The 22,258-nt window shown below is 47.7% G+C and overlaps 1 long non-coding RNA gene across 1 annotated transcript; it reads left to right on the top strand.

Annotated features, from left to right (window-relative positions):
• Nucleotides 1-3,459: 3,459 nt before the first annotated feature.
• Nucleotides 3,460-13,436, top strand: LOC136019724 (uncharacterized). Its single transcript, XR_010615018.1, has 3 exons — nucleotides 3,460-3,477; nucleotides 10,241-10,350; nucleotides 13,190-13,436. It is a non-coding gene; the product is annotated as an uncharacterized LOC136019724 (long non-coding RNA).
• Nucleotides 13,437-22,258: the final 8,822 nt, after the last annotated feature.

Here is a 22,258-nt window from a genome sequence, read left to right as displayed (position 1 = left end):
CTGATTGCCAGATCCTAGAACAAACTGCTTCCAGTTTTCAGGAAAGCAGCAGGAAAAGGGGAGTGAGGGACTGAGCATGGCAGGACAGAGAACCCAGCACCCTGAAAGGTGCCCATAGAGAAGTTGACAACATCTTTACCAGGTAAAACTTAAATTCCCCTGCTCCCAGGAACACATGTGCAAGATGGGAAGAGGCTGAACTTGAAAGGGGAGCCTTTTTGATGCCCCCAGATTAGCTCAAACTGTGTGACAAGCTGTCCTCACTTCAAAACCAATGTTGTTAACCTTGAAATCTGGATTATTCATATTTCAACATGTGTCCCATCAGGAGCTGCCAAAAGAGCTGTCTTGGAATCGTGAGAGCTCATCCTGTTTGATTCTAAGCATATATGAATGCATGATTTAAGAAGACATCATTAAAAGTACATTAGGTTTAATTATGCTAGCAGCCACAGACAGTGGGAGCGTCAGCTTAATGCAGAATGTATAATTAGATCAGACCTAATCCATTAGATTCATATTTGTTAAAGAAAATGCTCCTTGTCTATGTGTCACTACAAAGTGATCCATAGGATTTGGAGGAATGACACTTTTCTGGGAGCTACTGCCCTCTTCCTTGCTCCCTGCCCTTCATCCCTATGCATGCTTCTGAGCCCTCACCCAGGTCATTGCTCATCAGTTTAACAAAAGCACACAAAGAAAACAGAGCAAGAAAATCCTCAGCCCTGGCAGCCGAGCCCTGGGGAGGTACTGCAGTGGTTTAAGCCGTTATGGACCCACATCTGCTTTTCAAGGACCTGGCACTGCCAGAGTGGTCTGCAGTTGCAGGAGTGCACCCAGTCCCGGGTAGGTGGTTGCTCTCACAACCCAGGTAGACCAGTGCAGCAGTGCTCGGGGATGGAAATGGGTGGTCTGATGCCTTTCACAGGTTCCAGGCACTGTTAGCTGCAGAGTGGGTTGGGATAACTTTCCAAACAAAACAAAACAGAAAGGTGAGTATAAAAATAAGCCAAAATAATGAAAGCAAAAGTGTTCCAGCTCCTTCCAGGGCCACCACACAAGACATGCCCAGCAGTATGAGCAAGCACAGGAGCGATTGTGGTTCAGGAGGGAAGGCGAGAGCCCTGCACTCGCTGGCACTTGTCATGGGCAGGAGACATGCTTAACAGCTCAACTGAGCCCTCTAACACCTGCTTAAGTGCTGAATATTATTGCTATTAAAATATAATGGCCTCTTGCTGCCTCTCGTCCATGGAGCTGGGTGAGGGCTATGATTAGGAAGCCACAGCACAGAGGTACAACCCCACAGGCAGAGCAGGTAGGAAGGATTAAAACCTTTCTGAAAGTACCTTTCACAGCCAAGGGCCAGCTCCAAATGGGCCATAATTAGTGGTTAGACAATAATCAAAATTTCCAGGAAGTTTTCTGAATAAAGCATTTGCTAATTTAGGTTTGGGGAGGGCTTTTTGGTTTGGTTTGGATTTTACCTTTTTTAGAGAGATTGAGAGAGAGAGAGAGAGAGAGAGAAAATCCCCACCAGTCAGCCCATGTTATCCATATTTCATTTTCATCATTTCCACCTCCATCCTGTCTCTGCCCAGCTCATGCAGGCAAAGGTGACACAGGCAGTTTAGGCTGTGCCATGGGATCCAGGAGAGGATGGGATTGGGGTCGGCAGCCTTAGGGACCCCTTTTGCCCCACTTTTGTCAGTGCTGTGGAACACCAGAGCCATCCTGCCCACAAGGTCTCACACAGGGGATGGAGGACCTCGTGGCTGTTTACTTGCTACAAAGATGGTTCCCATGTTCTCTGTTTTTCAGGGTTTTTAACTGACCGTGCTCATCACCATTTCTAATTTCAATGTAATAAACATGGGGAAAGACCAACTAAATTGTATGTACTCTTGCCTGCTGTTGTCCTCTTTACTTGGGGCAGATTTGGGCAGATATTTGGAAACAAACTAATCTCACAAAGCCTCTCAGAGAAAGCATTGATCTTTCTAAAAGGGCAGCAATTGATATGTTCAAAGCGAGCATCATGTGCATTGGTGTTTGCACAGGTGTGCATCTGCGTGCCATTTAAAAATAAAGCAGTAACCCCTCAAAAAATCAAAGACGAGCACAAAGAGAAGCTCTCTGGAGAAAGAGATGTGAGGACCTTTATATCCTCACTATCAATTCTCTTTAGTGTGGTGATCCATAAGGCAAGATGAAAGAGCAACCCACAGTGCTGTTAATTGTTCTTTCCAAAGAAAAACAACTAAACTATAACACTCATAGAGCAATCAAAGGGAAATCTAAGTTAACCCCTTTGTGGCCAGTTTGCCAACCTCTGGCATCCCTGATGGGAGATGGGTTATAGCTGCAGCCCTGGCAGCCACAAGCAACATATTCCTAGAGACTTATAAGAAAACCTTAAGCTTTAACAACCCTGAGATGCCACCAGACACCTGGCAGGATTCAGCAAGATGTCAAATATCTCTCTCTACACTGCAATACATCTTGATAGGATCTTGACACAGTGACATGACCACACTGTGATCAGCTCTTAGGCTTCTTTTGAAGTGTTTCACTCTGGTGTAAAAGAATTCTAGCCGCCCCTCACAGACCATATGCCACCTTTTTGGTACATTTGCTGATCATGCAAAAAAGCAGTAAGAGAGCCTGAGCACTGTCCCAGCGATTCCTGGGTTCTATTTTACAGCACAGAAGGAGTTGAAAAGTTCCTTTCTGGAAAAAGGGAGGCACAGAAAGATTCCAATGGGATCAGTGCTGCACAAGAACCCAGACAGAGGTCGCTGCCCCGGCTCCTGGCTCCCAAAGGGCTCCCCTACTGTACAGTCAGCAGGTCACCCTGCTAAGAGCATCCTGACCCTTCCATGGAGCCCAGAACTCAGTATTTCCAGGAACACAGGAGCATGCCCATGCTGCCAACCCTCATCCTTTTTAGAAGGATTTTGTGATGCCATGAGTTCGTGCCAGGTCGGAGAGGAAGGGAACAGCCTGTGGTTTGATGCAGGAAGGCAAGAGAAACTCCACTTGAGCCTCCCTCTCTTTCTGTTGTGTCTCTTGAAGGGACTGAAATGTTAGTTCATAAAGGAACATTCAGATTTAAGAGAAGCAAAGCCCAGCTGTGAAGCTTCTCTGTAAATGCACTGAGTCCAGCCTGCTGGGTCCTAGAATTAGGTAGGACTTCACAATAGCAGCACTACCTCCCTCCATAGAGCACAAGGAAGGCTTTCCAGGACAGGCTTTTCATCCTGGCATTTCCAGTATCCCCTGATGCCATACGGAGTACCACACGTGTGCTACACTGTGGGGTATAAAGGTCTGTGTCTGGAGGTTGGTGAGAAAGGGTTAACCCCATCCCAGCTATTAGCTGCAAAGCTGGGCCAGACTGGGAGATTACCAGGAGCTATAAAGGTGTGATGGGAGAACAGATAGGGCTTTGCTGGGAGAGCTGGATGGAGGCAGAAGGTATGGCTGGGATTTAGGAAGGGATGAGGCAGGCAGTTTGCTGCTCTGATGCAGGGAGGTTTCTGCAGTCACTGCCCGCACCCTCTTCTGGAGCTATGGAGGAGGTGGGAGAAAACATGCTTGGTTTTAATACCACAGGTAGGAGAGGAAGCTCTGTCAATGCCTTCCTCCTGGCTTCCGAGCTAATCTCCAAGCAGGAGAGTAGGAAGGAAAGTTTCCTTATGCTGGGCTGGTGGAATAGTGCTTAATCCCTTTGGCAGCAAGAAGTTCTTCAGCTGCTGACAGAAAGAGGAGGCTGCTGTGTGGGAATAATGGGAGGGAGATCAAAAAGGGTCAAGAGAGAGCCTGAAAACTGCTGAATAATGTGCCTGGGGCTTCATAAGAGACTGATGCAAAGTGGAGGAAATGACAATAACATTAAAGAGAATCAAAGCACAGAAAGAGAGATTTCCTGTACACTGAGCAGGGGCAAAACTTGGAAATGAATACCCTCAAGTAAGAAAACCAGCCACTTTGCAGGCAAGGAAATACTTTTTGGTAACTATAGCGCATCAGGTAGTGCTATGTGCCAGGAAGGGCAAATGTAGCCTATGTCCAGGCAGGAATAACCAAACTCATGCAGGCAGTCTGCAAGCAAGAGAAAAAGCCCTGTATGCTTTCTCAGATAGAGTGTGACAGACTGCTGTGATTTGTTTTCTTTGTCTGTTTCTCTCCCGAAGATGCTTGTGCTTCTAAGTGAGGGAGGTGTGGTAGGTTTAATGTAAATGAGCTTCACAAAGAACATTTGATTTAGTGAGGGAGCTCATTAGCTAAAATGAAGACTATAAAAGAAGAGTTGTCAAAGTGAGACATCTAAAGAGAACATAATGAGTTGTACTGCAAAGAATAGCTGGGTGGAATGAAAGGTACATATATAGTTTCTATGAAGGATTTATCTTGCAAGTGCTGTTGATTCACGTGAAGAATTGAAAAACTTCAAATTTAGAGGATAGAAAGACAGGATAAAAGGTGGTGTTCAACACCATGATTGAGGGGCTGACTGCAAGACCACCTACTTCTGGGAAGAACAAATGAAGTTCTGGGTACACTTGCTGATTACCTTCGCCAGCAATGGGACAGCATGCTGCAGCCCTTAAGAAAAGGGGCATGAGGGGAAGAAAACACATCTAGGGTCACAGCAAGAGGGTTCCAGCTGAGAGAAGCCTTTCATGATACTGGCAGTGTTCAAGCCCAGGTTGGACAGAGGCTTGGGTGACAGGGTCTGGTATAAGGTGTCCTCCCCCTCATGGCAGGGGGGTTGGAATTGGATGATCTTAAGGTCCTTTCTAATCCAAGCCATTCTATGGTTCTATAATACCAAAAATATTATGCACAGTCCTGGTCAGCTACCTTTGATAAAGCTGATCTGAAACTGGGATAGCTGGGAATTCAGTAGTGCAGGAAATCCTTTACAGCCCCATTTATGTTCCTTCCTACCAGCAGCATGGTGGCCACTGTCACCTAAACAGCCTCCATCTATGAAATGTGTTGTGTGAAGTTACTGGGCCATGGACTTATTAAAGGCAAGAATGATCTCTCCTCCCTGGGAGAGCCCCAAATTGTGTCCCAAAAGTTTTTCAACTGCCTGGTAAATCTGTCCTGAAATTTAAGCAGGGAGGAATGTGAGGTGGAGACAGGGCCAAGGACACAGCTGGTAGACAGGAGAAAACGAGAGAGGGGACGATGCTAACACAGGTGCTGGTGCATAACAAGTACTTTGTAAGGAGCTGTGATGGAGCTCATCCCCAGGCAGCAGTTTACAAGACACAGCACGGCTGCGAGCACTGCACTGAGGGAGCGGAACTCTGTAGGTGTTACTGTTCTGATTTAATAAGCTCTGGCTGCTCCCTGTGAACGTGCTGGCTCCCTTCGGAGGTGCCAGCTATGTAAGTGGGGCACCGCTCCGGCCCCCGCTGTCAGCATCTCTCGAAGGTGAGAGAAAACCCGTACAAGCACCAGGTTTGCTGGCTTCAGAGGCGCAGGGCTGAGAGCAGCCAGCCTCGGAAATACTACCGAGCTGACACGTGGGGCTGCTCCTACGCTTGGCAGGGAGGGAAGGCTTAAAAGCATCATTTGTGAAGGAATAAAAAAGCAGCGTCTTTGTGCCAGTTGGACTGGAGGCAGCGAGGTGCAGCAGCGAAAACATGGGGTTTTTTTTTTGGTGGGTTTGTCATCTTTCCAGCAGAGACTGGCTTGTAATTGCTGCTTTTTGCATTGTATTGTGCAGTAAAGAGTGGGTTGTTTCCTACAGTGCCCTGATATGTAAATTGTGGAGCAGTAGGGTTTTGGTGAGATGCTTCTGAAGAGATGTAGGATGCTGGCAGTGAGGTGGGAAATGACCCCATCAAGTGAGGTGGTGCCTCCTTGCTGCTTGGATCTGCCTCATCCAGGGTCCAGGTGCTTCACATCCCAAATGCACCCCTCACCATGAAGCCCTGGGTGGTCCTTTTCCCCCAGTGACGAAGGAGATGTCCGAATCACACATTACCCTGGAAGGTTTTGGAGACCTGGATGCTCCTCCATGGCTCAGGTCAGGGCTTGGACAATTCCTGAGGTTCCCTCAGTTCCACCTATTTTAGGAAAGAAAATATCCTGAGGTTTTTCCCTGACACTATGAGAACAAGATGTGTGAGCTGGGCTTGTCACCTCCCATCCCCTGAGGGGATAAGGGACTGGGTGGTGCAGAAGCAACAGTGGTTCCCTTGGCAGGGATGGTTGGGCAACAGCAGGGCCTTAAAAGCCATGAAAGATCTTATGATGGATCTTATGATCTTCCACTGGCTGATTGCTTTGCTGTGTCCCCCTCTGCTATTTGTCATGTGTAAACATATTTTAATGAAAAATGAATTTCCAAGGCCCATATCCCACCATGCGTACACAAACTGGTAAGCACTGCAAAAGGCAGGGGATCCAGATGGTTGGTATTGCACAGATCCTGTTTTCACATGCAGCAAAAGGCTTCCAGAGGGTGGAGGAAGATCTCATCATGTCTGACCACTTGTTTAGAAACCAGCTTTGGGTCCCATCAATGCCAAAGTCTCAGGACACATCTTCCAGCTCTAATTTAGTTACAGTCATGCAAGGCTTTCTCTTGCAAGGTAAAAGTGCGCTTAAAGTAGCTGAGAGAGGGACTTCATAAAAGATGACAGCAAGGAGAGCTTCTCCTACTTGCATAGCCCAGCTGTGGTGCTGCAGATGCTGCCTTGCATGGCAAGGGCCAAATGATTGGGATAATTGCTCTCCCAGCAATACACTGACTATGTACATTTAGGTTTCAATTAATTTGCTGGCTCTAAATGAACTGCCTCCTATTGCTTTCAGCAATCAAGTCTTGTTAATTGAAAATAGCGTTTATCTTGTCTCTAGGAGAAGGCTGGACAAAAGTAGGGCAACAAAATCGAGTGTGAAGGTAGCACCGAGTGAAAGAAGGAGGGGGGAAATGAAGCTGAGGAAGGAGAGCAGCCAGGGTGGTCAAGGGAAAAAGTTCAGGTTTCTTTTCCTTTCTCAACAGCTTCAATGCTTTCAGGGTATCCTGACTGGGAAGGGGTTTTCTTTTCACTTGGACTAGTGTGGTCCTGCTTCTAGCTGGTTGTGTACTGTCAGTGGGGTTATGTGCTCAGGGGGACACTGACTTGTGCTGCTGCAAGGACACATGAACATGGGGTTTAGCCCTTCTGCTCTCTTTGATGCCCCGGTGCTGGCAGGGGCTGCTGGAGCACAGGATGAGTAGCTCTCCCCCTAGGTAAAATAGAGCACAAGCAGTTGTGTTCAATGCATCTCCTTGGTTACTGGGTGAACCCCAAGTCGTTGTTCATCCTCTCTTTGTTTTCACAGCGGTAGCCATGCTCCTGCAGAAACAGTGGCTGAAATGCCAAAAGTGTCTTGAAAATCAAGCAACCTCAAAAGCCCACCTCCTGCTCCATTTCCCAAGGAAAGTCCTTTAAAAAGAGCATCCCTGGCCGTGCTGTGTTGTTTGAAGAATGATCCTAGTTTCTTACCTCTAAGCTATGAAGTAAATCCTTAAGACAGGAGATCTAGCGCAGGTTTGGGTTTCCTTTTGTCTTCCTCTGATTATTTAAACCGTCTCTGTGAGTTTCCCACCAATAGAACCTAACGTTATCTCCTAGGCACAGTTGTCATCTCATTAAAGGAAAATCAGAGAAACTGACTTTAATAAATTTTAACACCCTATGTGAAAAATCTGGCTATTCAAGTTTTCTGCCCCTGGATCTTTGCAAGCGACACATGGCAAATCCCCTTCAGTCTTTACTCTCTTCTCTTATTAAAGTGCAGCTCATCAAAGGATGGTAGCATGTGGGGGTAGGAGAGAAGGTAGCAGAAGGAAAGAAATAGGAGCATCAAGACTTAAAAGAGACTGAAAGACAAGAGGTGACTCTCCAGTTTTCACCCTCCTTCCAGAAACTGAGGAGAGAACGAGCATCATTAGGAGACTGATAAATGCAGCTTGCTCTGGAGGAGAGGGTATGGAAAGGGAGGTGGGATGGAGATGGGTCCAGGCAGCACTGGGGATGCACCATTACGGAGAATAATATTTACATTCTAGGTACAGTTCTGTGATGTTTTTTGTTGTTGTTGCTGATTTCAAAAGGCAAAATGTTATGGAGAACAGCAAGCAGGTGGGTATCAAACAAAGCCATGGACCAGGTTGGCTGCTCCTCTATAGATCTTCTGGTAAACCATCTTAGAGAGAAATCTGCCATCAGGATGAATTCAACCTTTTCACCATCCACTGATGACAGCCATCTGAGGGACAACTGCTCCTGGTGTTGCCTTTGAGAAGAAAGGGTTTGGGGTTTTTTTCTGGATGGGGGATACAGGTGGATTTGATCGTTGCTGAAGCTTGGTCAGTCAGAAAGTACTAACCATGTGTTCAACTTCCCTGTACTCAGATGGGAACCTTTCAAGGTGCTTGGTCTTTCTACCTCCTTCTGAAACCTTAAACAGATTTTCTCAGCTCTCAGTCACCTGATATTCCTGGTCAGGTACAACAGAGATGATGATTTTCACTCCCACTCCTTTATGTCTCATCTCGAAAGTGCATGAAGTAGTGCTAATCTGTTGGAAGAAAGGCAGAAAGTATCTCTGTTGTTCTTATGTTTACCAGAATCTAAGTGATGTTGATCTCTCTTTATCTGGGACTAAAATCTTTCTTTTCTTTTTCATCCCATTCCTTTATTATCTGGTCCTTCAAAAATGGCAATAGATGGTGAATGAAGGAGATCTTACAAGGGAAGTCACTGATTTTGTGTACAGGGAGGTGGAACACAAGCCATGATGATGGACTGGAACTCATTAACATAAGCATCCTCAGGTGGCTCATAAGGTTCCTCCTCTGCTGAAGTGATAACACCACTGGAAGTGGCTTTTCCAGGAAAGGAATAGCCAGCCCGGGACTATTGGTTTGATTGGATTGCAGTGAAGCTTCACATCAGGACTGAAACACAATTTGTGGAGCCAACAAAAGTTTGCTAGAAGACTGAGACAGGAGACTGGGGTGCACCTTAGCTTTTGCCCGGTGCAAAAGCCAGGTGAGGGGAGCTGCAAGATGAAAATGGGCAATGTACCAGGTGGAAGGATATAAGGAACCTGTTCGGGGCAGGCTGAGGACCCCAAAATGATGCAGAGCAACTGGAAAAAGAGCATAAAGTCTCTACTTCTCTCCTAGCCACCTGGTGTCTGCTAACCCCATCTAACCCCAGCCTCTTGCTTCCGTTTGTGCCCACATTTGTCAGGACTCCCCAGCAAATGCTGTCTTGAAGCAGCAGCTCACCCAAGGAGGACCATGCCAGGAGGATCGCTGCCTGCTTGGTGGCTGTCACTGGATGGCTTGGGTCCTTCCTGTGCCAAAAAAATACGATTTTAGGGAGAGCTTTTGTTTTGGCTTTGTGGTTTCAACAGTTACTTGTCAGTTAGCAGACATGAGAGGACATTTGGCACCATTTGTGCCATGTCCTGTGCTGTATTGCCTTTGGCTTCAGACCTAGATGAGTGGTCTTCTGTTCTCCAGCCCTCTCCCACCACAAGCCTTTCCTTATCACACCAACAGGCCTTTCTCCAGCCCCAGGACTCCAGTTCTATGACTACAGCAGCGTTTAATTTCCAAGGCAATTTAGTCTGGGGCAAGAAGCAATCTCAGCACCCCCAGTCATTGTCTGCTGCTGCCTGCCTCCAGCATCCTGCATCAGAGCAGCTGCTCTGCTAATGAGCTGCTGGGGGGAAACACTGCTGGGAGCCCCGGGCAGGCACAGGAGCCATAGACCACAGGAAGCTGAGGTGTTTGATGTCTGTCTTATTTATTTATTTAGCATCCACCGCCTCTGTGAGAGCCTCTTTCTGTGGAGGAGCGATAAGCCGCGCTCAGCTCTTGTGTGCGCACCCCTGCCGGCTCCATTCTCTCCCAGGCACCATCTTGTTAGCATGCACCAAAAAGCCCCTGCTTCCGTTCCTGCCAGGTTGCCCTCCCTGCCCTGCCTCTGTAATGCTGCTGGTGTGCCATGGAAACAGCCAACAGAGCTGCCACCCTCGGTGGAGTGTGCAGGGGAGAGGGGAGAAGGATGAGGGATGGCTCCAGGGATGCCCCGGGAACCCACAAGGCAGAGATGCAGCTCCATAGTTAAATCCCTCCTTCTCACAGCTGGGTTGGGTATAGTGAAGTATACAAAGCAACTTAAATATGTGTAATTGTGTCAACTTGCTTTCACAGTGCTGATTTGCAGCTAAAGGTAAATGATACATGTCTAAGACTACACCGGGGGTGACTGAGGGCTGAGCCAAACAGGCCCCGTGCTTGGACCTTCTTCGCCCACATCACAGGTGGGAATAAACCCCTTGGCATAGATACTGCATGGGGGTTTGCACCTCTCCGTGTTGGTGTAGCTCAGCCTCAGCTCCTGCCCTGCCGTGTCCTCCTGGACACTGCTCCTCCAGCCCACACCAAAACCTCATTGCTCTGCTGGGGTTTGAGCAGCAACAGGGTGCTCCCATCATGGCAGAGCTCTGCCCAGTGATGCTTCTGCATCCCAAATGTCCACTTGCTCCACACTGTGATGCTCCCAGCTGTCCCACTCCTCCCAGCCCACTGTGACTGAGCAGCCACAAGGGAGAGAGAGGTACTCTGCTGGGGGGATGATCACTTTATAAAAGGGTTTGGCAGCACTTCCCATCAGAGCAGCAGGCACAATGTGCTGCCAGAAGGGGAAAGCTATTTATCCAGCAGTACCTAGCAGGGCAGGAGGATGCTATTGCCCAGGCAACAGCTCTGTTTGTCTCACCAGGTACAAGCCAGGGAAGCCTTTTCCATGGGCCAGGCCAACACCGAGGGGACATCTGTTAACTTGCATGGGCTTGTGAAGCACTGTGCATGGGGACACTGGAGCTCAGAAACATCGCTCCAGTTACTGAATTAACAGCAACCCTCTCATGTAGTCAGGGCTCATGGCTGCACGCACAAGCCCTGTGCTGGGCTTCATCCCAGCTTGGATCTGTTGGTCAACACTGGGCAAACGGCCCTGCTTTCACAGTGCCCGGGAGCGGCGCCTTGGAAAGGGCTGGAGAGGGCACAGCTCCTCCTCAGAGAGCCGTAATTGAGATTTGGAAGCTTCTGGTCTGCTTTGGCAATCCCAAGCTCTCCACGTTGTGCCTGTGCCATTCACATCTCTCTCCTCCTGCTTTCTGGAGGATATTTATTGTTATCTTTATTAATTACGTACTGCAATGCACTTAAAATAGGGAGCAGGAGGAAGGACCACCACGGGGAAGCCAAATGTTACATTTTGTACTTGTCGAAAGCAAGAAATCTTTCGTTTCACAAACTGTGAGCTGCATTACTAATTGCACAATTATTTTGTTCCGTTGCGCTCGCAAAACAGAACTTGGAGTGCTTTCAGCAGATTCTGGTGTTGAGGAAATAGTGGTTTGTTTTTTTACAGAAGTACTAAATCAAGTGCTCTTCCTTTATGAGGATTACTTCTTGGTTTTCTAAGATATTTCTTCCCTAGCCCTTCTTAAGAAGCAAAGCATGAGTAATACGAATTAGTGCGGACCCGAAGAAAAGGAAGGATTGCTTCCTGCCCACCTCCCTCCACTCCAGGCAGCGTTTGAGCCCATATCTGGAAGGTGCTGGGCTGCAGCAGGTCACTTGCTTCCTCTTGAAGGCTGCTCCCACCAAAGCCATATGACATCTTACACGCAAAATTCATCCTGTAGCCTACGAAGGTGCCAACAAACATCACAAATGGATACAGCTGGAGCAGGTCCTGTTCCCAGTGCAGGGTGGTACAGGTGCTCCAGTAGTCCCATATGAAGCTTTTAGCAGTGGCAAAGAGAAGTACAACGTGTTTGCACTCAGTGAGAGGGAGTGGCAGAGCTGGCATACAGCAGATGAGCTCCTTTCACAAGACGTGTGCAGACTGAAATATGCAAATAGTCCCAGGGAAGTGGATTTTGCAGGTCTGTAAATGTGGAGGTGCCAAAAGGTCTCCTGAGGTAAGGGGTGGGATAGCCCCATCTGTGCAGTGCTGGGCTGCAACGTGTCCTTCCATGGCTGCTCTGTGCAAGCCCACCCTGTGTCCCTCTCCCCACCACTTCTTGGCCAGCCAAACTCAGCTTAATACAGCTATAAAACCTGAGCAACCTGGTCTAGTGAGAGGTGTCATGCCCATGGCAGGGTGATTGGAACTAGATGATCCTAAGGTCCTTTCCAACCCAAACCAGTCTGTGATTCTATGACACTGAAAATAGCTCTATGGCTTTTTTCTGTGTCTGTCTCCCTTGCCACCCTCCCACCGGTACCAATAAAGACCCAGCTATTGGGGCAGAGTCAGGTCTCTGTTCCAGCTCTACGTTAGGCTTGGGCTGTACCTGGCAGCATGCGAGAGCAGCACGGATGAGCGAGAGCAATCTTGCTCAGCTCAGCAGGTAAGCGCAGATGTTTGGAAAACCTCCTTGAGACCAGAAGAAAAATAAGCCTGTTTCTGTGAGATTGATCTGCTGGCACCGACAGAGCAATCAGCTGGACGTGTAGGAGAGCAGCAACAAACAGCAAATTAAAAGGTGTCAGCCCGCTGAGATTTCAGATGAATTAGAAAGTGAACCAGCAATGTCGCTATGCTGTTCCTTTCAGCAGCTAAACCAGCTCCTTGCCTTCCTGCAAGCCAGCCCATGGCTCTGCTGCGGTGGCAGCGGCCGTGTGCTAGTGGGTGGGTGAGATCTGCTGCCAGAGCGCCTCGTGGGGATGCTCCCTGCAGCTCTGGGCTGGCAGCAGCCACCAAGCACCTTCAAGCAGAGCTGTTCCTCCTGCCAGCCAAAACTTTGACTTCCTGTCAATCACCTAGATTCTTAAAGCAAGCTTGAAGCTCTTTCTGCTTGTCTTAGGAAGTTTTTAAGTACAGTTACCCAAAAACCAAACTACCCGTGTCCCATGTGCTGCAGGGGCGCTGGGCAGGCTCTGCAGGGCTCTGTGGCCAGTTGCGAGCACACACAGTGCTCCTTCTGCTGCACCGAAAATGAAATCCCAGCATCCACTAAGCAGCATCCCTGAGCAGCACCCCTGTTTACTCGTGCAGCCCAAGGGCAGATCTGAATTTTCCTTAATGCCTCCTAATTGTGGGCATCACCTAATTGTGATTTTTCCAAATCTCTCCTCTCCTGACAGCAAGATATTCCTCACTGTGCAACTAAAGAAGTGAGCTGTGTTCAGAAACAACCATTCCCATGGGAGGTCAACGAGCCAGACAGCTTGAGCTGCCTTCACAGACTGTGATGGTCTGATGACAGATGTTTCCACCGATGCACACAATATTTCAGTAACTGTCTTTGAGCTGCACTAAGGAGGATCTGAGCCCCCCATAAAAACTCTATATCCCTCCATGCTGACCTAACATATACTTTAAACTCTGATCCCAAGCAAATGATGCTCCTGATGCTTTCATCCACCCAAACTGCTATTGCTCCAATTGAAATGGAAAATTAAACATCTCTGCTGATCCTGAAAGCCCTTGGAATAAAAGATCACACATTCCAACAGCACAGAAGCACATCACTGAGGAGTGCAGATTGACAGCCGAATTCTGTTCAAGTAAAAGCAGTTCCTTGTGTGGTTTTGTCTTTTTCTGAAGTCAAAGAATTTATAAGGAGACAAAATTTCACCTGACATTTTGAATACAGATTAATGAAGTCTGCTTTTCACTCCTTCTCCCATTCCTACTGAGTAAAGGCAAATGCTTCCCGTTTTCTCCTGCCACTTTTATTGTAGAAATCAATGCTCCTTTTTGGCTGGAATGAGTTAAACTACCTCCGAGAAATGACTGCAGTAGCTGGACGTGCAAGACAGGCAGGATGAAGAGTCTGCAAACAAAGTGGGGGAGGGAGAATGCTTTCAAGTGCTTTGTAATTATTAAGATTTTTTCTAAAATCCTGTTTCCATTTAACTTTTCACATTAAATTCATGACCGTGGTGTGCAACCAGGTGGGTAGCAATGCACAAAATCTTATTAAGAAGAGCGAATGAAGACGATGGGAGGATTTGGGGTGGGAAAGGAGGGGCTTTGTGATGGAATTAGCACCTGCTGATTTTCATCCTTTCTAACAACAAATTGCTTGTCAAGAAACTCGATGGGGACCACCTACCGTCAGTTAACCATGCCCTCGAGGAAAAACAACGTGAATGCAAAACGCAATGGCTCACAGCAATCTCCAAAACTTCCTGCTCCTTGGGTTTCAATTCAGTTGCTGCAGCTTGGTGTCATTCAAGGTCCTTTCTGCTCCTCCCTTTTACTCGCTAATGTTAATTGCTCCGGTGTTTTTACAACCCTTGTTCAGACTTACATGCAGAAGAGTCTTGAGCAGTCTGGCTGGATTGAACTATTGTGTCTGCCTCTTTTCAGCCCTGCCAGTGATGCTCAATAAGAGTTAGATTTTAAGCAGGTTTGCTATTAGAACAGAAACAAGGCTCAGCTGATTACTGGTCTCACTTAGGGAAATCTCTCAGCTGACACTGGTGCTAAACCATTATCAGCCACTTCATATTAATAGCTGTAGAAATGGAAGTTAAGTGTCATCATCCTTCTCACACAGAAGACCCGGACTCAGTGGGAAGTAACTTGTTAAAATTGCTCAGAAAAATAAATGACAAACCAGGAACTTAATCTTCACCTGGGGCTTATTTAAAATCCTCGTTGCTGCCACAGAAACAGAAGGACCTGTACAGAGAGAAACGACAGAGACATGGGTACGCTTCACGGTTTTTCTAATACTTTTGTATGGTAGATTGGTGCATCTGCTCCCATGAGCTGCGCTGCATCCTGCAACTCCCTTGAACAATGAGTCACAAGAGAAGCCCTCCCTGGATCCCAGCACCATTCACGTTTGGAAAGGGAGGTAAGATGCCAAATCATGACCTGAACCCAGGGTTGAATCTGGGTTTAAAACTACAGTCAGGGATCCAGTAGAAGCCCCAGCCTGAGGCAGCTGGAGGGAATAGCTCTTGAGTAAATGAGTTATAATTGAAGGATCCCGAGATCTCAGTGTAAGCTCTGCCGAGCATCCCTGGGGCAACCTGAGTGCATCACCCCAATCCCAGCAAAACCTTGGAGACTCCCAGGGCAAAACCAGGACTGAGACAGCCCAGGTCCCTGTGAGCACCTGGGAAGTCTAAACTCAGTCTAGCACAAGCCCAGAAGCCCGGCCATCCTGAGCCTGCTCAGCAGCAGGATCTTTTCCATCACACAACACCTCCTGCAGAAAACAGAGGAATGAAAGCTTATCTCTGAGATGTGTCATCTCCCTGTGCCGCCTTCAGCTCAGTGTTATCATGGAGCTGCCAGAGGACTCTGACCTTTGTGGGAAATGTTAAATCATTGCAGCTTTCATATTGTTTAATATTCCTCATTGATTAGTTCCCATCTCCCTGACGGCAGGAGGATTTGACTGAGAGCCAGAGCTCAGCAGTACCCAATGCTGTGGGTGGTATTGAGCTTTGGAGGGAGAGAAAGCTGGCAAAATAGAATGCAGCGAATGACTTTCAAAAATAAAGACAGGAAAACTAATAACTTTCAAGATTTCAGAACATCCATTCAGAATGGATGTTTTTTCCTGACCTAGACAAAAATCCTGCTACCATTTTCATAAAGCTTTAACTCCCAGGGACAGACAAACATTGACAGCTTAGTTCAGCTCCAAAGCACAGATTTCATTTATTGCAGCTACAGGATATAACGTGGGCCTGGTTTTATCTTTTACCCAAGAATTAGATGTATTTGCTGTGACCACTCAGGTGTAGGCTTCTGGGTGTACCAGCCATGTGTTCCTGCCAATGATGCTGTATGCCAGTGGCACGATGCTGTGTGCCAGCTCCCTACCTCTCATGGACAGAACTTCCAAGTCCACCCTCTAGCCTGTTCATCTAGCACAAGCAGAGCTACTACCAGAGAAAAGGCTGTCAGAAACAGGGCACAGAGCTCAGGGGAAGCAGTTTTTACTGAGTGGGTTCCAGCACAGCTCCCATGAGGATGTCCTACTTCTCCAGACCCAGGGCATCCATCCTTACATAAATCCACTGCTGTGCTAGACATGCTGAATGAAGCAGAGCTGCTGAGTAAAGAGAGGACCCTTCATTACAGCCTGCTTAATTACCTCAAAGCTAGTTTTGAGGAACCATAAGCAGTAATATACCTCGTAATAGAATAGCTAAGAATAGCTATGTCTGGGCAGACCTTGCTACTTGATTAATCTCATCTTGGCCCTGACCTCTCTCTCCCAAAGCTCCTTCCACAAAGCCCTGAGTCGCCTCTTTCCACTGAGTCATGCACAGCACAGATCCTTCCACTCCCAGCCTGTTTCTTCAGACTCATTATATTTTCAAAGCCTGGGTTGGTTCTCTTCCTCCCTCTGCATCCAGCCAACTGTATGTACGTATGTGCTTATGAAGTCAGGTTTTGCATCGCCTAACAGGAATCCCACTAACAGCCTCCAAAGGGGATCTATTGCTCAGCACATCCTGTGTCATGCTGGCTGGTCCACAGCTTTTGGCATTGGGAAGATCCTGGTGCGGGGGTACGCACCACCCTCTTCTGCCCAGTCATTCCCTTCCTGGTCCCAAGCTCTCCAGGTCTCTGACATATTCAAAGGGTTGTTACACCTCCCCAGCTTGCCTCCCTCTGCTGTGATGCTCATTAACAGGTCCTCCTGCCCACGAGGCTGCAAAATCACTGCTCTTACTCCACAGATATCAGAGACATGGAGAGAAAAAGAGGAAAATGAAGAGGAAAACACAGAGCTGAAGAGTGGTCATTACTTTCGTTGTTTTAAGGGGTTTGTGCTATCCTCTGTCAGCTTAAGCGAGGTCAGCATAGTAATACCAGTAGGTAATGGAGTATTAAGAAGTAGCTTAGAATTAATCTCAGCTTTATTTATTTATTTCTAAGTACAGCAGTGCACCTCCTAGCTCCCTTATCTTTGTGGGTGCACCTGGAACTGTGAAAGCTTTAAATTTGCAAATCCAAAGCTTAACTGAGGTAAATAGTTTTGCTTCAAACACTCCAGAGTGGTGAAAAAAAAAAAGGGGGGGGGGGGGGGAGAAGAAAAATAGTGCTCTATATTTGGCCTTTGGATTTGTTGGGTGTGCAGAAGAGAAAGTTTTGGGAGAGCTTACGGATTTGTATGGGAACTGAAAAGTTTGTGCCTGCTTAGCAGTCTTCATTGCAATGCACACAGGGAGAAGTTCTTGCTTGCCAGCATGAGCCTCAGCACTGCCCGTCCATCCATGCTGAAGGGTCCTGCTGCAACTTGAGCATGGGGGATGTAGTGAGTCATACTTACAAGGCCATGTAATGATAAGACAACGGGAATTGCTTTAAACTAAAAAAGGGTAGATTTAGGTTAGATATTAGGATGAAATTATTTACTTTGAGGGTGTTAAGGCACTGGTGCAGGGTGCCCAGAGAAGCTGCGGCTGTGCCATCCCTGGCAGTGTTCAAAGCCATGTTGGACAGGGCTTGGAGCAACCTGCTCTAGTGGAAGGTGTCCGTGCCCATGGCAGGGGGCTGGACCTGGATGAGTTTTAAGGTCTTTTTCAACCTAAATCATTCTAAGGTGATTCTATGATGGATTTCACCCAACTCTACTCAATGCCTTTAAAAATTGATTTTAAGCATCTCTTTTCTCATCTCAGAAAAAGACTTGACTTCCTCCTTCTGCAGTTACTTGTCGAAGCTTTATGAAGTGCCCGGGAAGGAGAGCCATTTTCTTCCTTCACTCCTGGGCCTGTCAAAACTCTAAAAACCACACCTAATAGAATCAACTTTCTAGAAAAACAATGATGATGTCAGTGTGAGTGAGTGATGTCAGGAGTGGTGACGGAGAGAGCCTGGTAACTCGCTCCTGAAGGATCCGTGTGGGTCTCTGCTCCAAAAGAGCCCAGAAGAGGCCAGAGGCACCAGAGGGGACTGGCAGTGGAGGATGCTCCACCAGCACAGATTTCCATCCCACCACTACAGAGCTCTGACAGCACAGGCCAGCTGAAGCGAGATGTTTGCATCAGCCTAACACCACCACCTACATCCCTTGCTGCAGAAACACATTCCAGCTGCACCATCAGCAGCACTTCTGCACTGCAGAATGTGCAGCCAGGAGCACTAGTGAAGGGGCTGTGACCCTGTGGCAGGTTGGCAGCTTAAGCCATTTCCAAGAGGTAGACACAAATGGAGACAAATCTTGTCCCTCTGATGAAAATGTTTTCCAACCTATTTGGAGCACAACAGATGCAACCCATGATGTAAGGGGGGTTTAAGGTTAAACCACCTGGTTTTAAGGTATCTTTTGGAGTTCAAGAGCCAGTTAATGTGCCAGTGGAGATCCATTTCCCAGCTTTTCTTCAGAAAGAAAGGACAAGGGTCCATGTGTTTTCTGCAGGCTCCAAAATCAAGAAGCTGGAAAGGGCTTCCAATCTATTCATATTAATTCTATTTCTTTCCAGTCTTGACTTTTACAGCACTCCCTAGCCTGAGCTCCTCATTTTTCAGTGTTTGGGACTAGGTGGCAGGTTTTCAGTTTCCATCAGTGCAGTAAAGAGGATGGTTACCCCCAAGTGCCTGAGAGCACCCTGAAGAGGCAGAGGAAGTTTGGAGGAGGGAGTGTGATGGTGCTGTCCTTGCAACAGAGAGAATGAAGAGGTACAGCCATGCCACGATACAGCCCTACCTGCTGCTTTTCAGTAATCACCCAATTTAGCTGGGGTTTTTTTCTCCCCTTCTCTCTACTTTTTCACTATTGAGATTTATGGGGAGGAAGGCGCACAGCTGCATCTGAGCACTATAAACCTCTCGTGGCTGGTAAAAACTGACGAGCTATTCTTCCAGCTTGTTAGCAGTCAGGAAGATGGAAGGAAGTGGGAGGAATCCAGAGGGTGAGGTTTTCTAATGCCTCACTTGTCACTGCCGAATCCAGAGCTATTTATGGTGCAATTATCACTGCAGACAGACTCCTTTATCATCTAGCCAATATTCTGGGAAGAAATCCTATTGCAGCCCAGCCACTCCATACATCATCTGGGTGCAGGCAACGGCCAGGTGAAGAGGTTCTTTTGTGGAGAACACATCTGCAAGATGACGGTTGTCCCTGGCATCCCTGTCCAGCCTGTATTTACAACCAGGGAGGAGGCTGTTGTCCTTCTGCCCTTCCAGTGCAGTGGGAAGAGGTGAGAATAGTGTAGGGCTTTTCTGCACAGCAATGCAAAGGGGGATCCCCATGGGAATCTGCTCCGGTTGGGCACAAGAGATGGGTTTTTATTTGTAACACAAACACAGAGCCAGCAACAAGTCTGATGGACCAAGGTTGGCTCAGGGCAGCAGGGAACAGAGAGGGAGTTGCAGGGAGGTGTGTTTTGAATCCCTTGTGGTTTCATACAAGAGCTACAAGTCAGGAGAGGGGGAATCAAGCACCTTACATCCTGGACATGTCTCTGAACAGCAACTTCCCTGGTCTCTGTATATCCCCGCAGCTCTGGTGTACCCTCATTACCTCTTGCCTGGCACCTTTGCCAGTATCATCCTCAAGGAGTCACCATGGCTCCTCTGCAGACCAAAATATGGGTTTATGTTTTCCCCCCCAGAATGCCTTTTTCTTTAGGGAGGAAATTGCCCATTTCTCTTACTTTGTTCTGAAATCCCTCCTGAAGCTTGGCTGTGCTTCTCCCTGGGGCTACAAGGTCTCAGAGCAACCAAACCACTCCTCTGGCCGATTTAGGACAAGACTGGAGCAGACTGGCTCATGGGCAATGTCAATTAAGCCAGTTTTCCTCTTAAATACCTATCCGGAAAAAGACTGTGGTGTAGATTCTCTGGTGTCAAATAAGGGTTGAGCATCCCCTTACACTCCCCACTGGCTGATGTGTTTCTCTGTTTCATTGCCCATTCTCACAGACCTTGTCAGAACCTCAATATATCTGGAAGTTGCTTCCCCTGTGTCAAACGTGGGTGGTACTGGGCAGCTGCTGATGGGAACGAGCAAGAACACACGCACTGCTGCTGAGTCACGTAGCCTAATTTTCCCAGAGGATCGGACTAAACTCCCACTCATGTCACTGTTTCCATTGCCAGGGCAGAGCTGAGATGCGCCCTGGTCTCCACTCCACCGGCTCCACTTTATCTTTCATCACACAGAGCTGGGGCTGCATTTATTAAGGGATGAGCCTTAATACTTGCAAGAAGTTAAATTCTTGAGGCACAAGGAGCTAAAATAACCATTCCTTGCACTGCCGGTTTACCTTCTAATTGTCACTGACTGCTGCCTTTGCGCATTCCTGGGTGCTTGAAAAGGGGAGAGCAGATCTATGCCATGTAATTTAATACACCAAACATAGTGGCTTAATTGCAATCCCCATAAGCCAGCCACACAGAACTCTAAAGAAATTCAATTCATTTATTTCAATTTGCACAAGCCTCCCTCTCAGACTGTAATTAATGGAGGGAAACAATTAAGGTAAACACGGCACAGCTGAGAGGGCTGTCCTTGCTAAAAGTCACATTTTGTTTTAATAATGCCGTATTTATATAAGTTCTGTGTTTTTAACAAGTTCCCTATTTCCTTGACGTTTAATCAGTCTTGCCCGGTCTGAATTGGTTTTGTGAAATCAGAATTCAATAGGGAAGGAGGAAGGGACAGAATGAGGATGGACATGGCTGTTGGCACAGGTTTAGACAAGGGGCCACACTCTGTCTCCCAAGGGGGATGAGCAGGTCCCACTCCAACTGCTCCAGCAATGGCTTTGAGTCACTTTATTCATCACTTGTCATTTGCCAGCTTTGAATGTATCCCGTGGGTGAGTTTTCTTGGAAGCAATGGCACATCTGTCTTCATCACTTTCCTTTAAAGAGCAGGAACAATACAATCCGTCTTTCATTGCGCCAACTGGTATTGCTTAAGGATGGGAAAAACCAGGTGCTGGTTTCCTCCTTTTTCTTCTCGCCTTCATTAACCTTAACATGTACTGTGTTCCTCTTCCATCCGAGCCTGGCTTTGCTGCAGAAGATCTGAGCTCAAACAATCCCACGTTGATTTTCCACTACCTTGTATACAGGTTGGTCTAATTAGTTTGGAAATGTACCATTTGTTAAAGAAAGATGAGGCACAGCCTGACACTTGCTGTATTAGTTGCTTGCCTCTTTAGCTAATTGCTTATCCACACTATTAGGTGAGGGAAGTTGTCACCAATGTCTCACGTGTAAGATGCTGGATGGGAAGGGAGGAAATGGTGCTGTTGGAAAGGTCAGACTTCAGGATGATGGAACCAGGGCCAGTGCTAGTGCTGGTTTGGACCTCTCCAGTGCTGTAAAAGCTATGTGCAGGATATGTCCCAGCATCTGCACAGGCGGGGACTGGATGGAGTGGGAAGAAGGACACATTTGGAGAGTGGTCCCCTGCCTACCAGAGACATTGTTGGGTGATCCTGGGCAGCTTCTTGCCCTTTCCCAGCCCTGGTTCTAGCCTGTAAAATCCAGAGAAGGATATAGACGTCCACCTGGAAAGCTCTGATGAGGAGTGTTATATAAAGGCTGAAAGTCTACTAAGTGTTGTTGGGATGCACATGGGAGGAGTGCAAAAAGAGATGGAAAAACACAGGGAGGAAACGAATCCAAGCAGCAGAAAGCAAAGCATGGTCAGCACATCAGTGCTGCGGGGTGGAGTGGATCATCTCCCCTCGGGTCCTGAGTACCACCAAGAAGCCTATGCAGAGTTGCAGTCATCTCCCCATAGCTCTGGTTGCTGATATGGGGTGAAGCTGCCATGCACATTGCAACAAAGTCTAGGGCAGGGAGGCTGCAATTGCCCATAGCTGGCAGCTGCAGCCGTGCCAGCCTGCTCCAGGGCCAGCCTCTCTACAGGCTCATGAAGGAGGAAAAGGAGAAGCAGGAGCCCTTGGAGGTGAGGAAGATGCCAGGTCTTTCCCAAGTGCCCCCAGCTGCTCATCCCAGTGTCCAAGAGGCTGCCTTCACAAGAGGTCATGGAATGCTGTTTTGTTCCAGCTGTGTGTTGGGACAAGGGGTTGCTTCCTCTCCCACCTTCGAACTGAGGGCCATGCCCAGAAGGGTGGCTGAAGAACAACAGGGAGGAGGACACCCCCAGCTGCCCCAGTCCCCTACTCCAGCCCCAAAAGGGCAATCAAGACCTTGTTGTCCTGAATGGAGAGAGGATTCCCCAGCACGGACCTTGTGCATGATTGGGTAAA

The sequence above is a fragment of the Lathamus discolor genome, chromosome 10, assembly GCF_037157495.1.
Source record: "Lathamus discolor isolate bLatDis1 chromosome 10, bLatDis1.hap1, whole genome shotgun sequence".
Classification (NCBI taxonomy): domain Eukaryota; kingdom Metazoa; phylum Chordata; class Aves; order Psittaciformes; family Psittacidae; genus Lathamus; species Lathamus discolor.
This window is presented reverse-complemented; position numbering and strand designations above follow the sequence as displayed.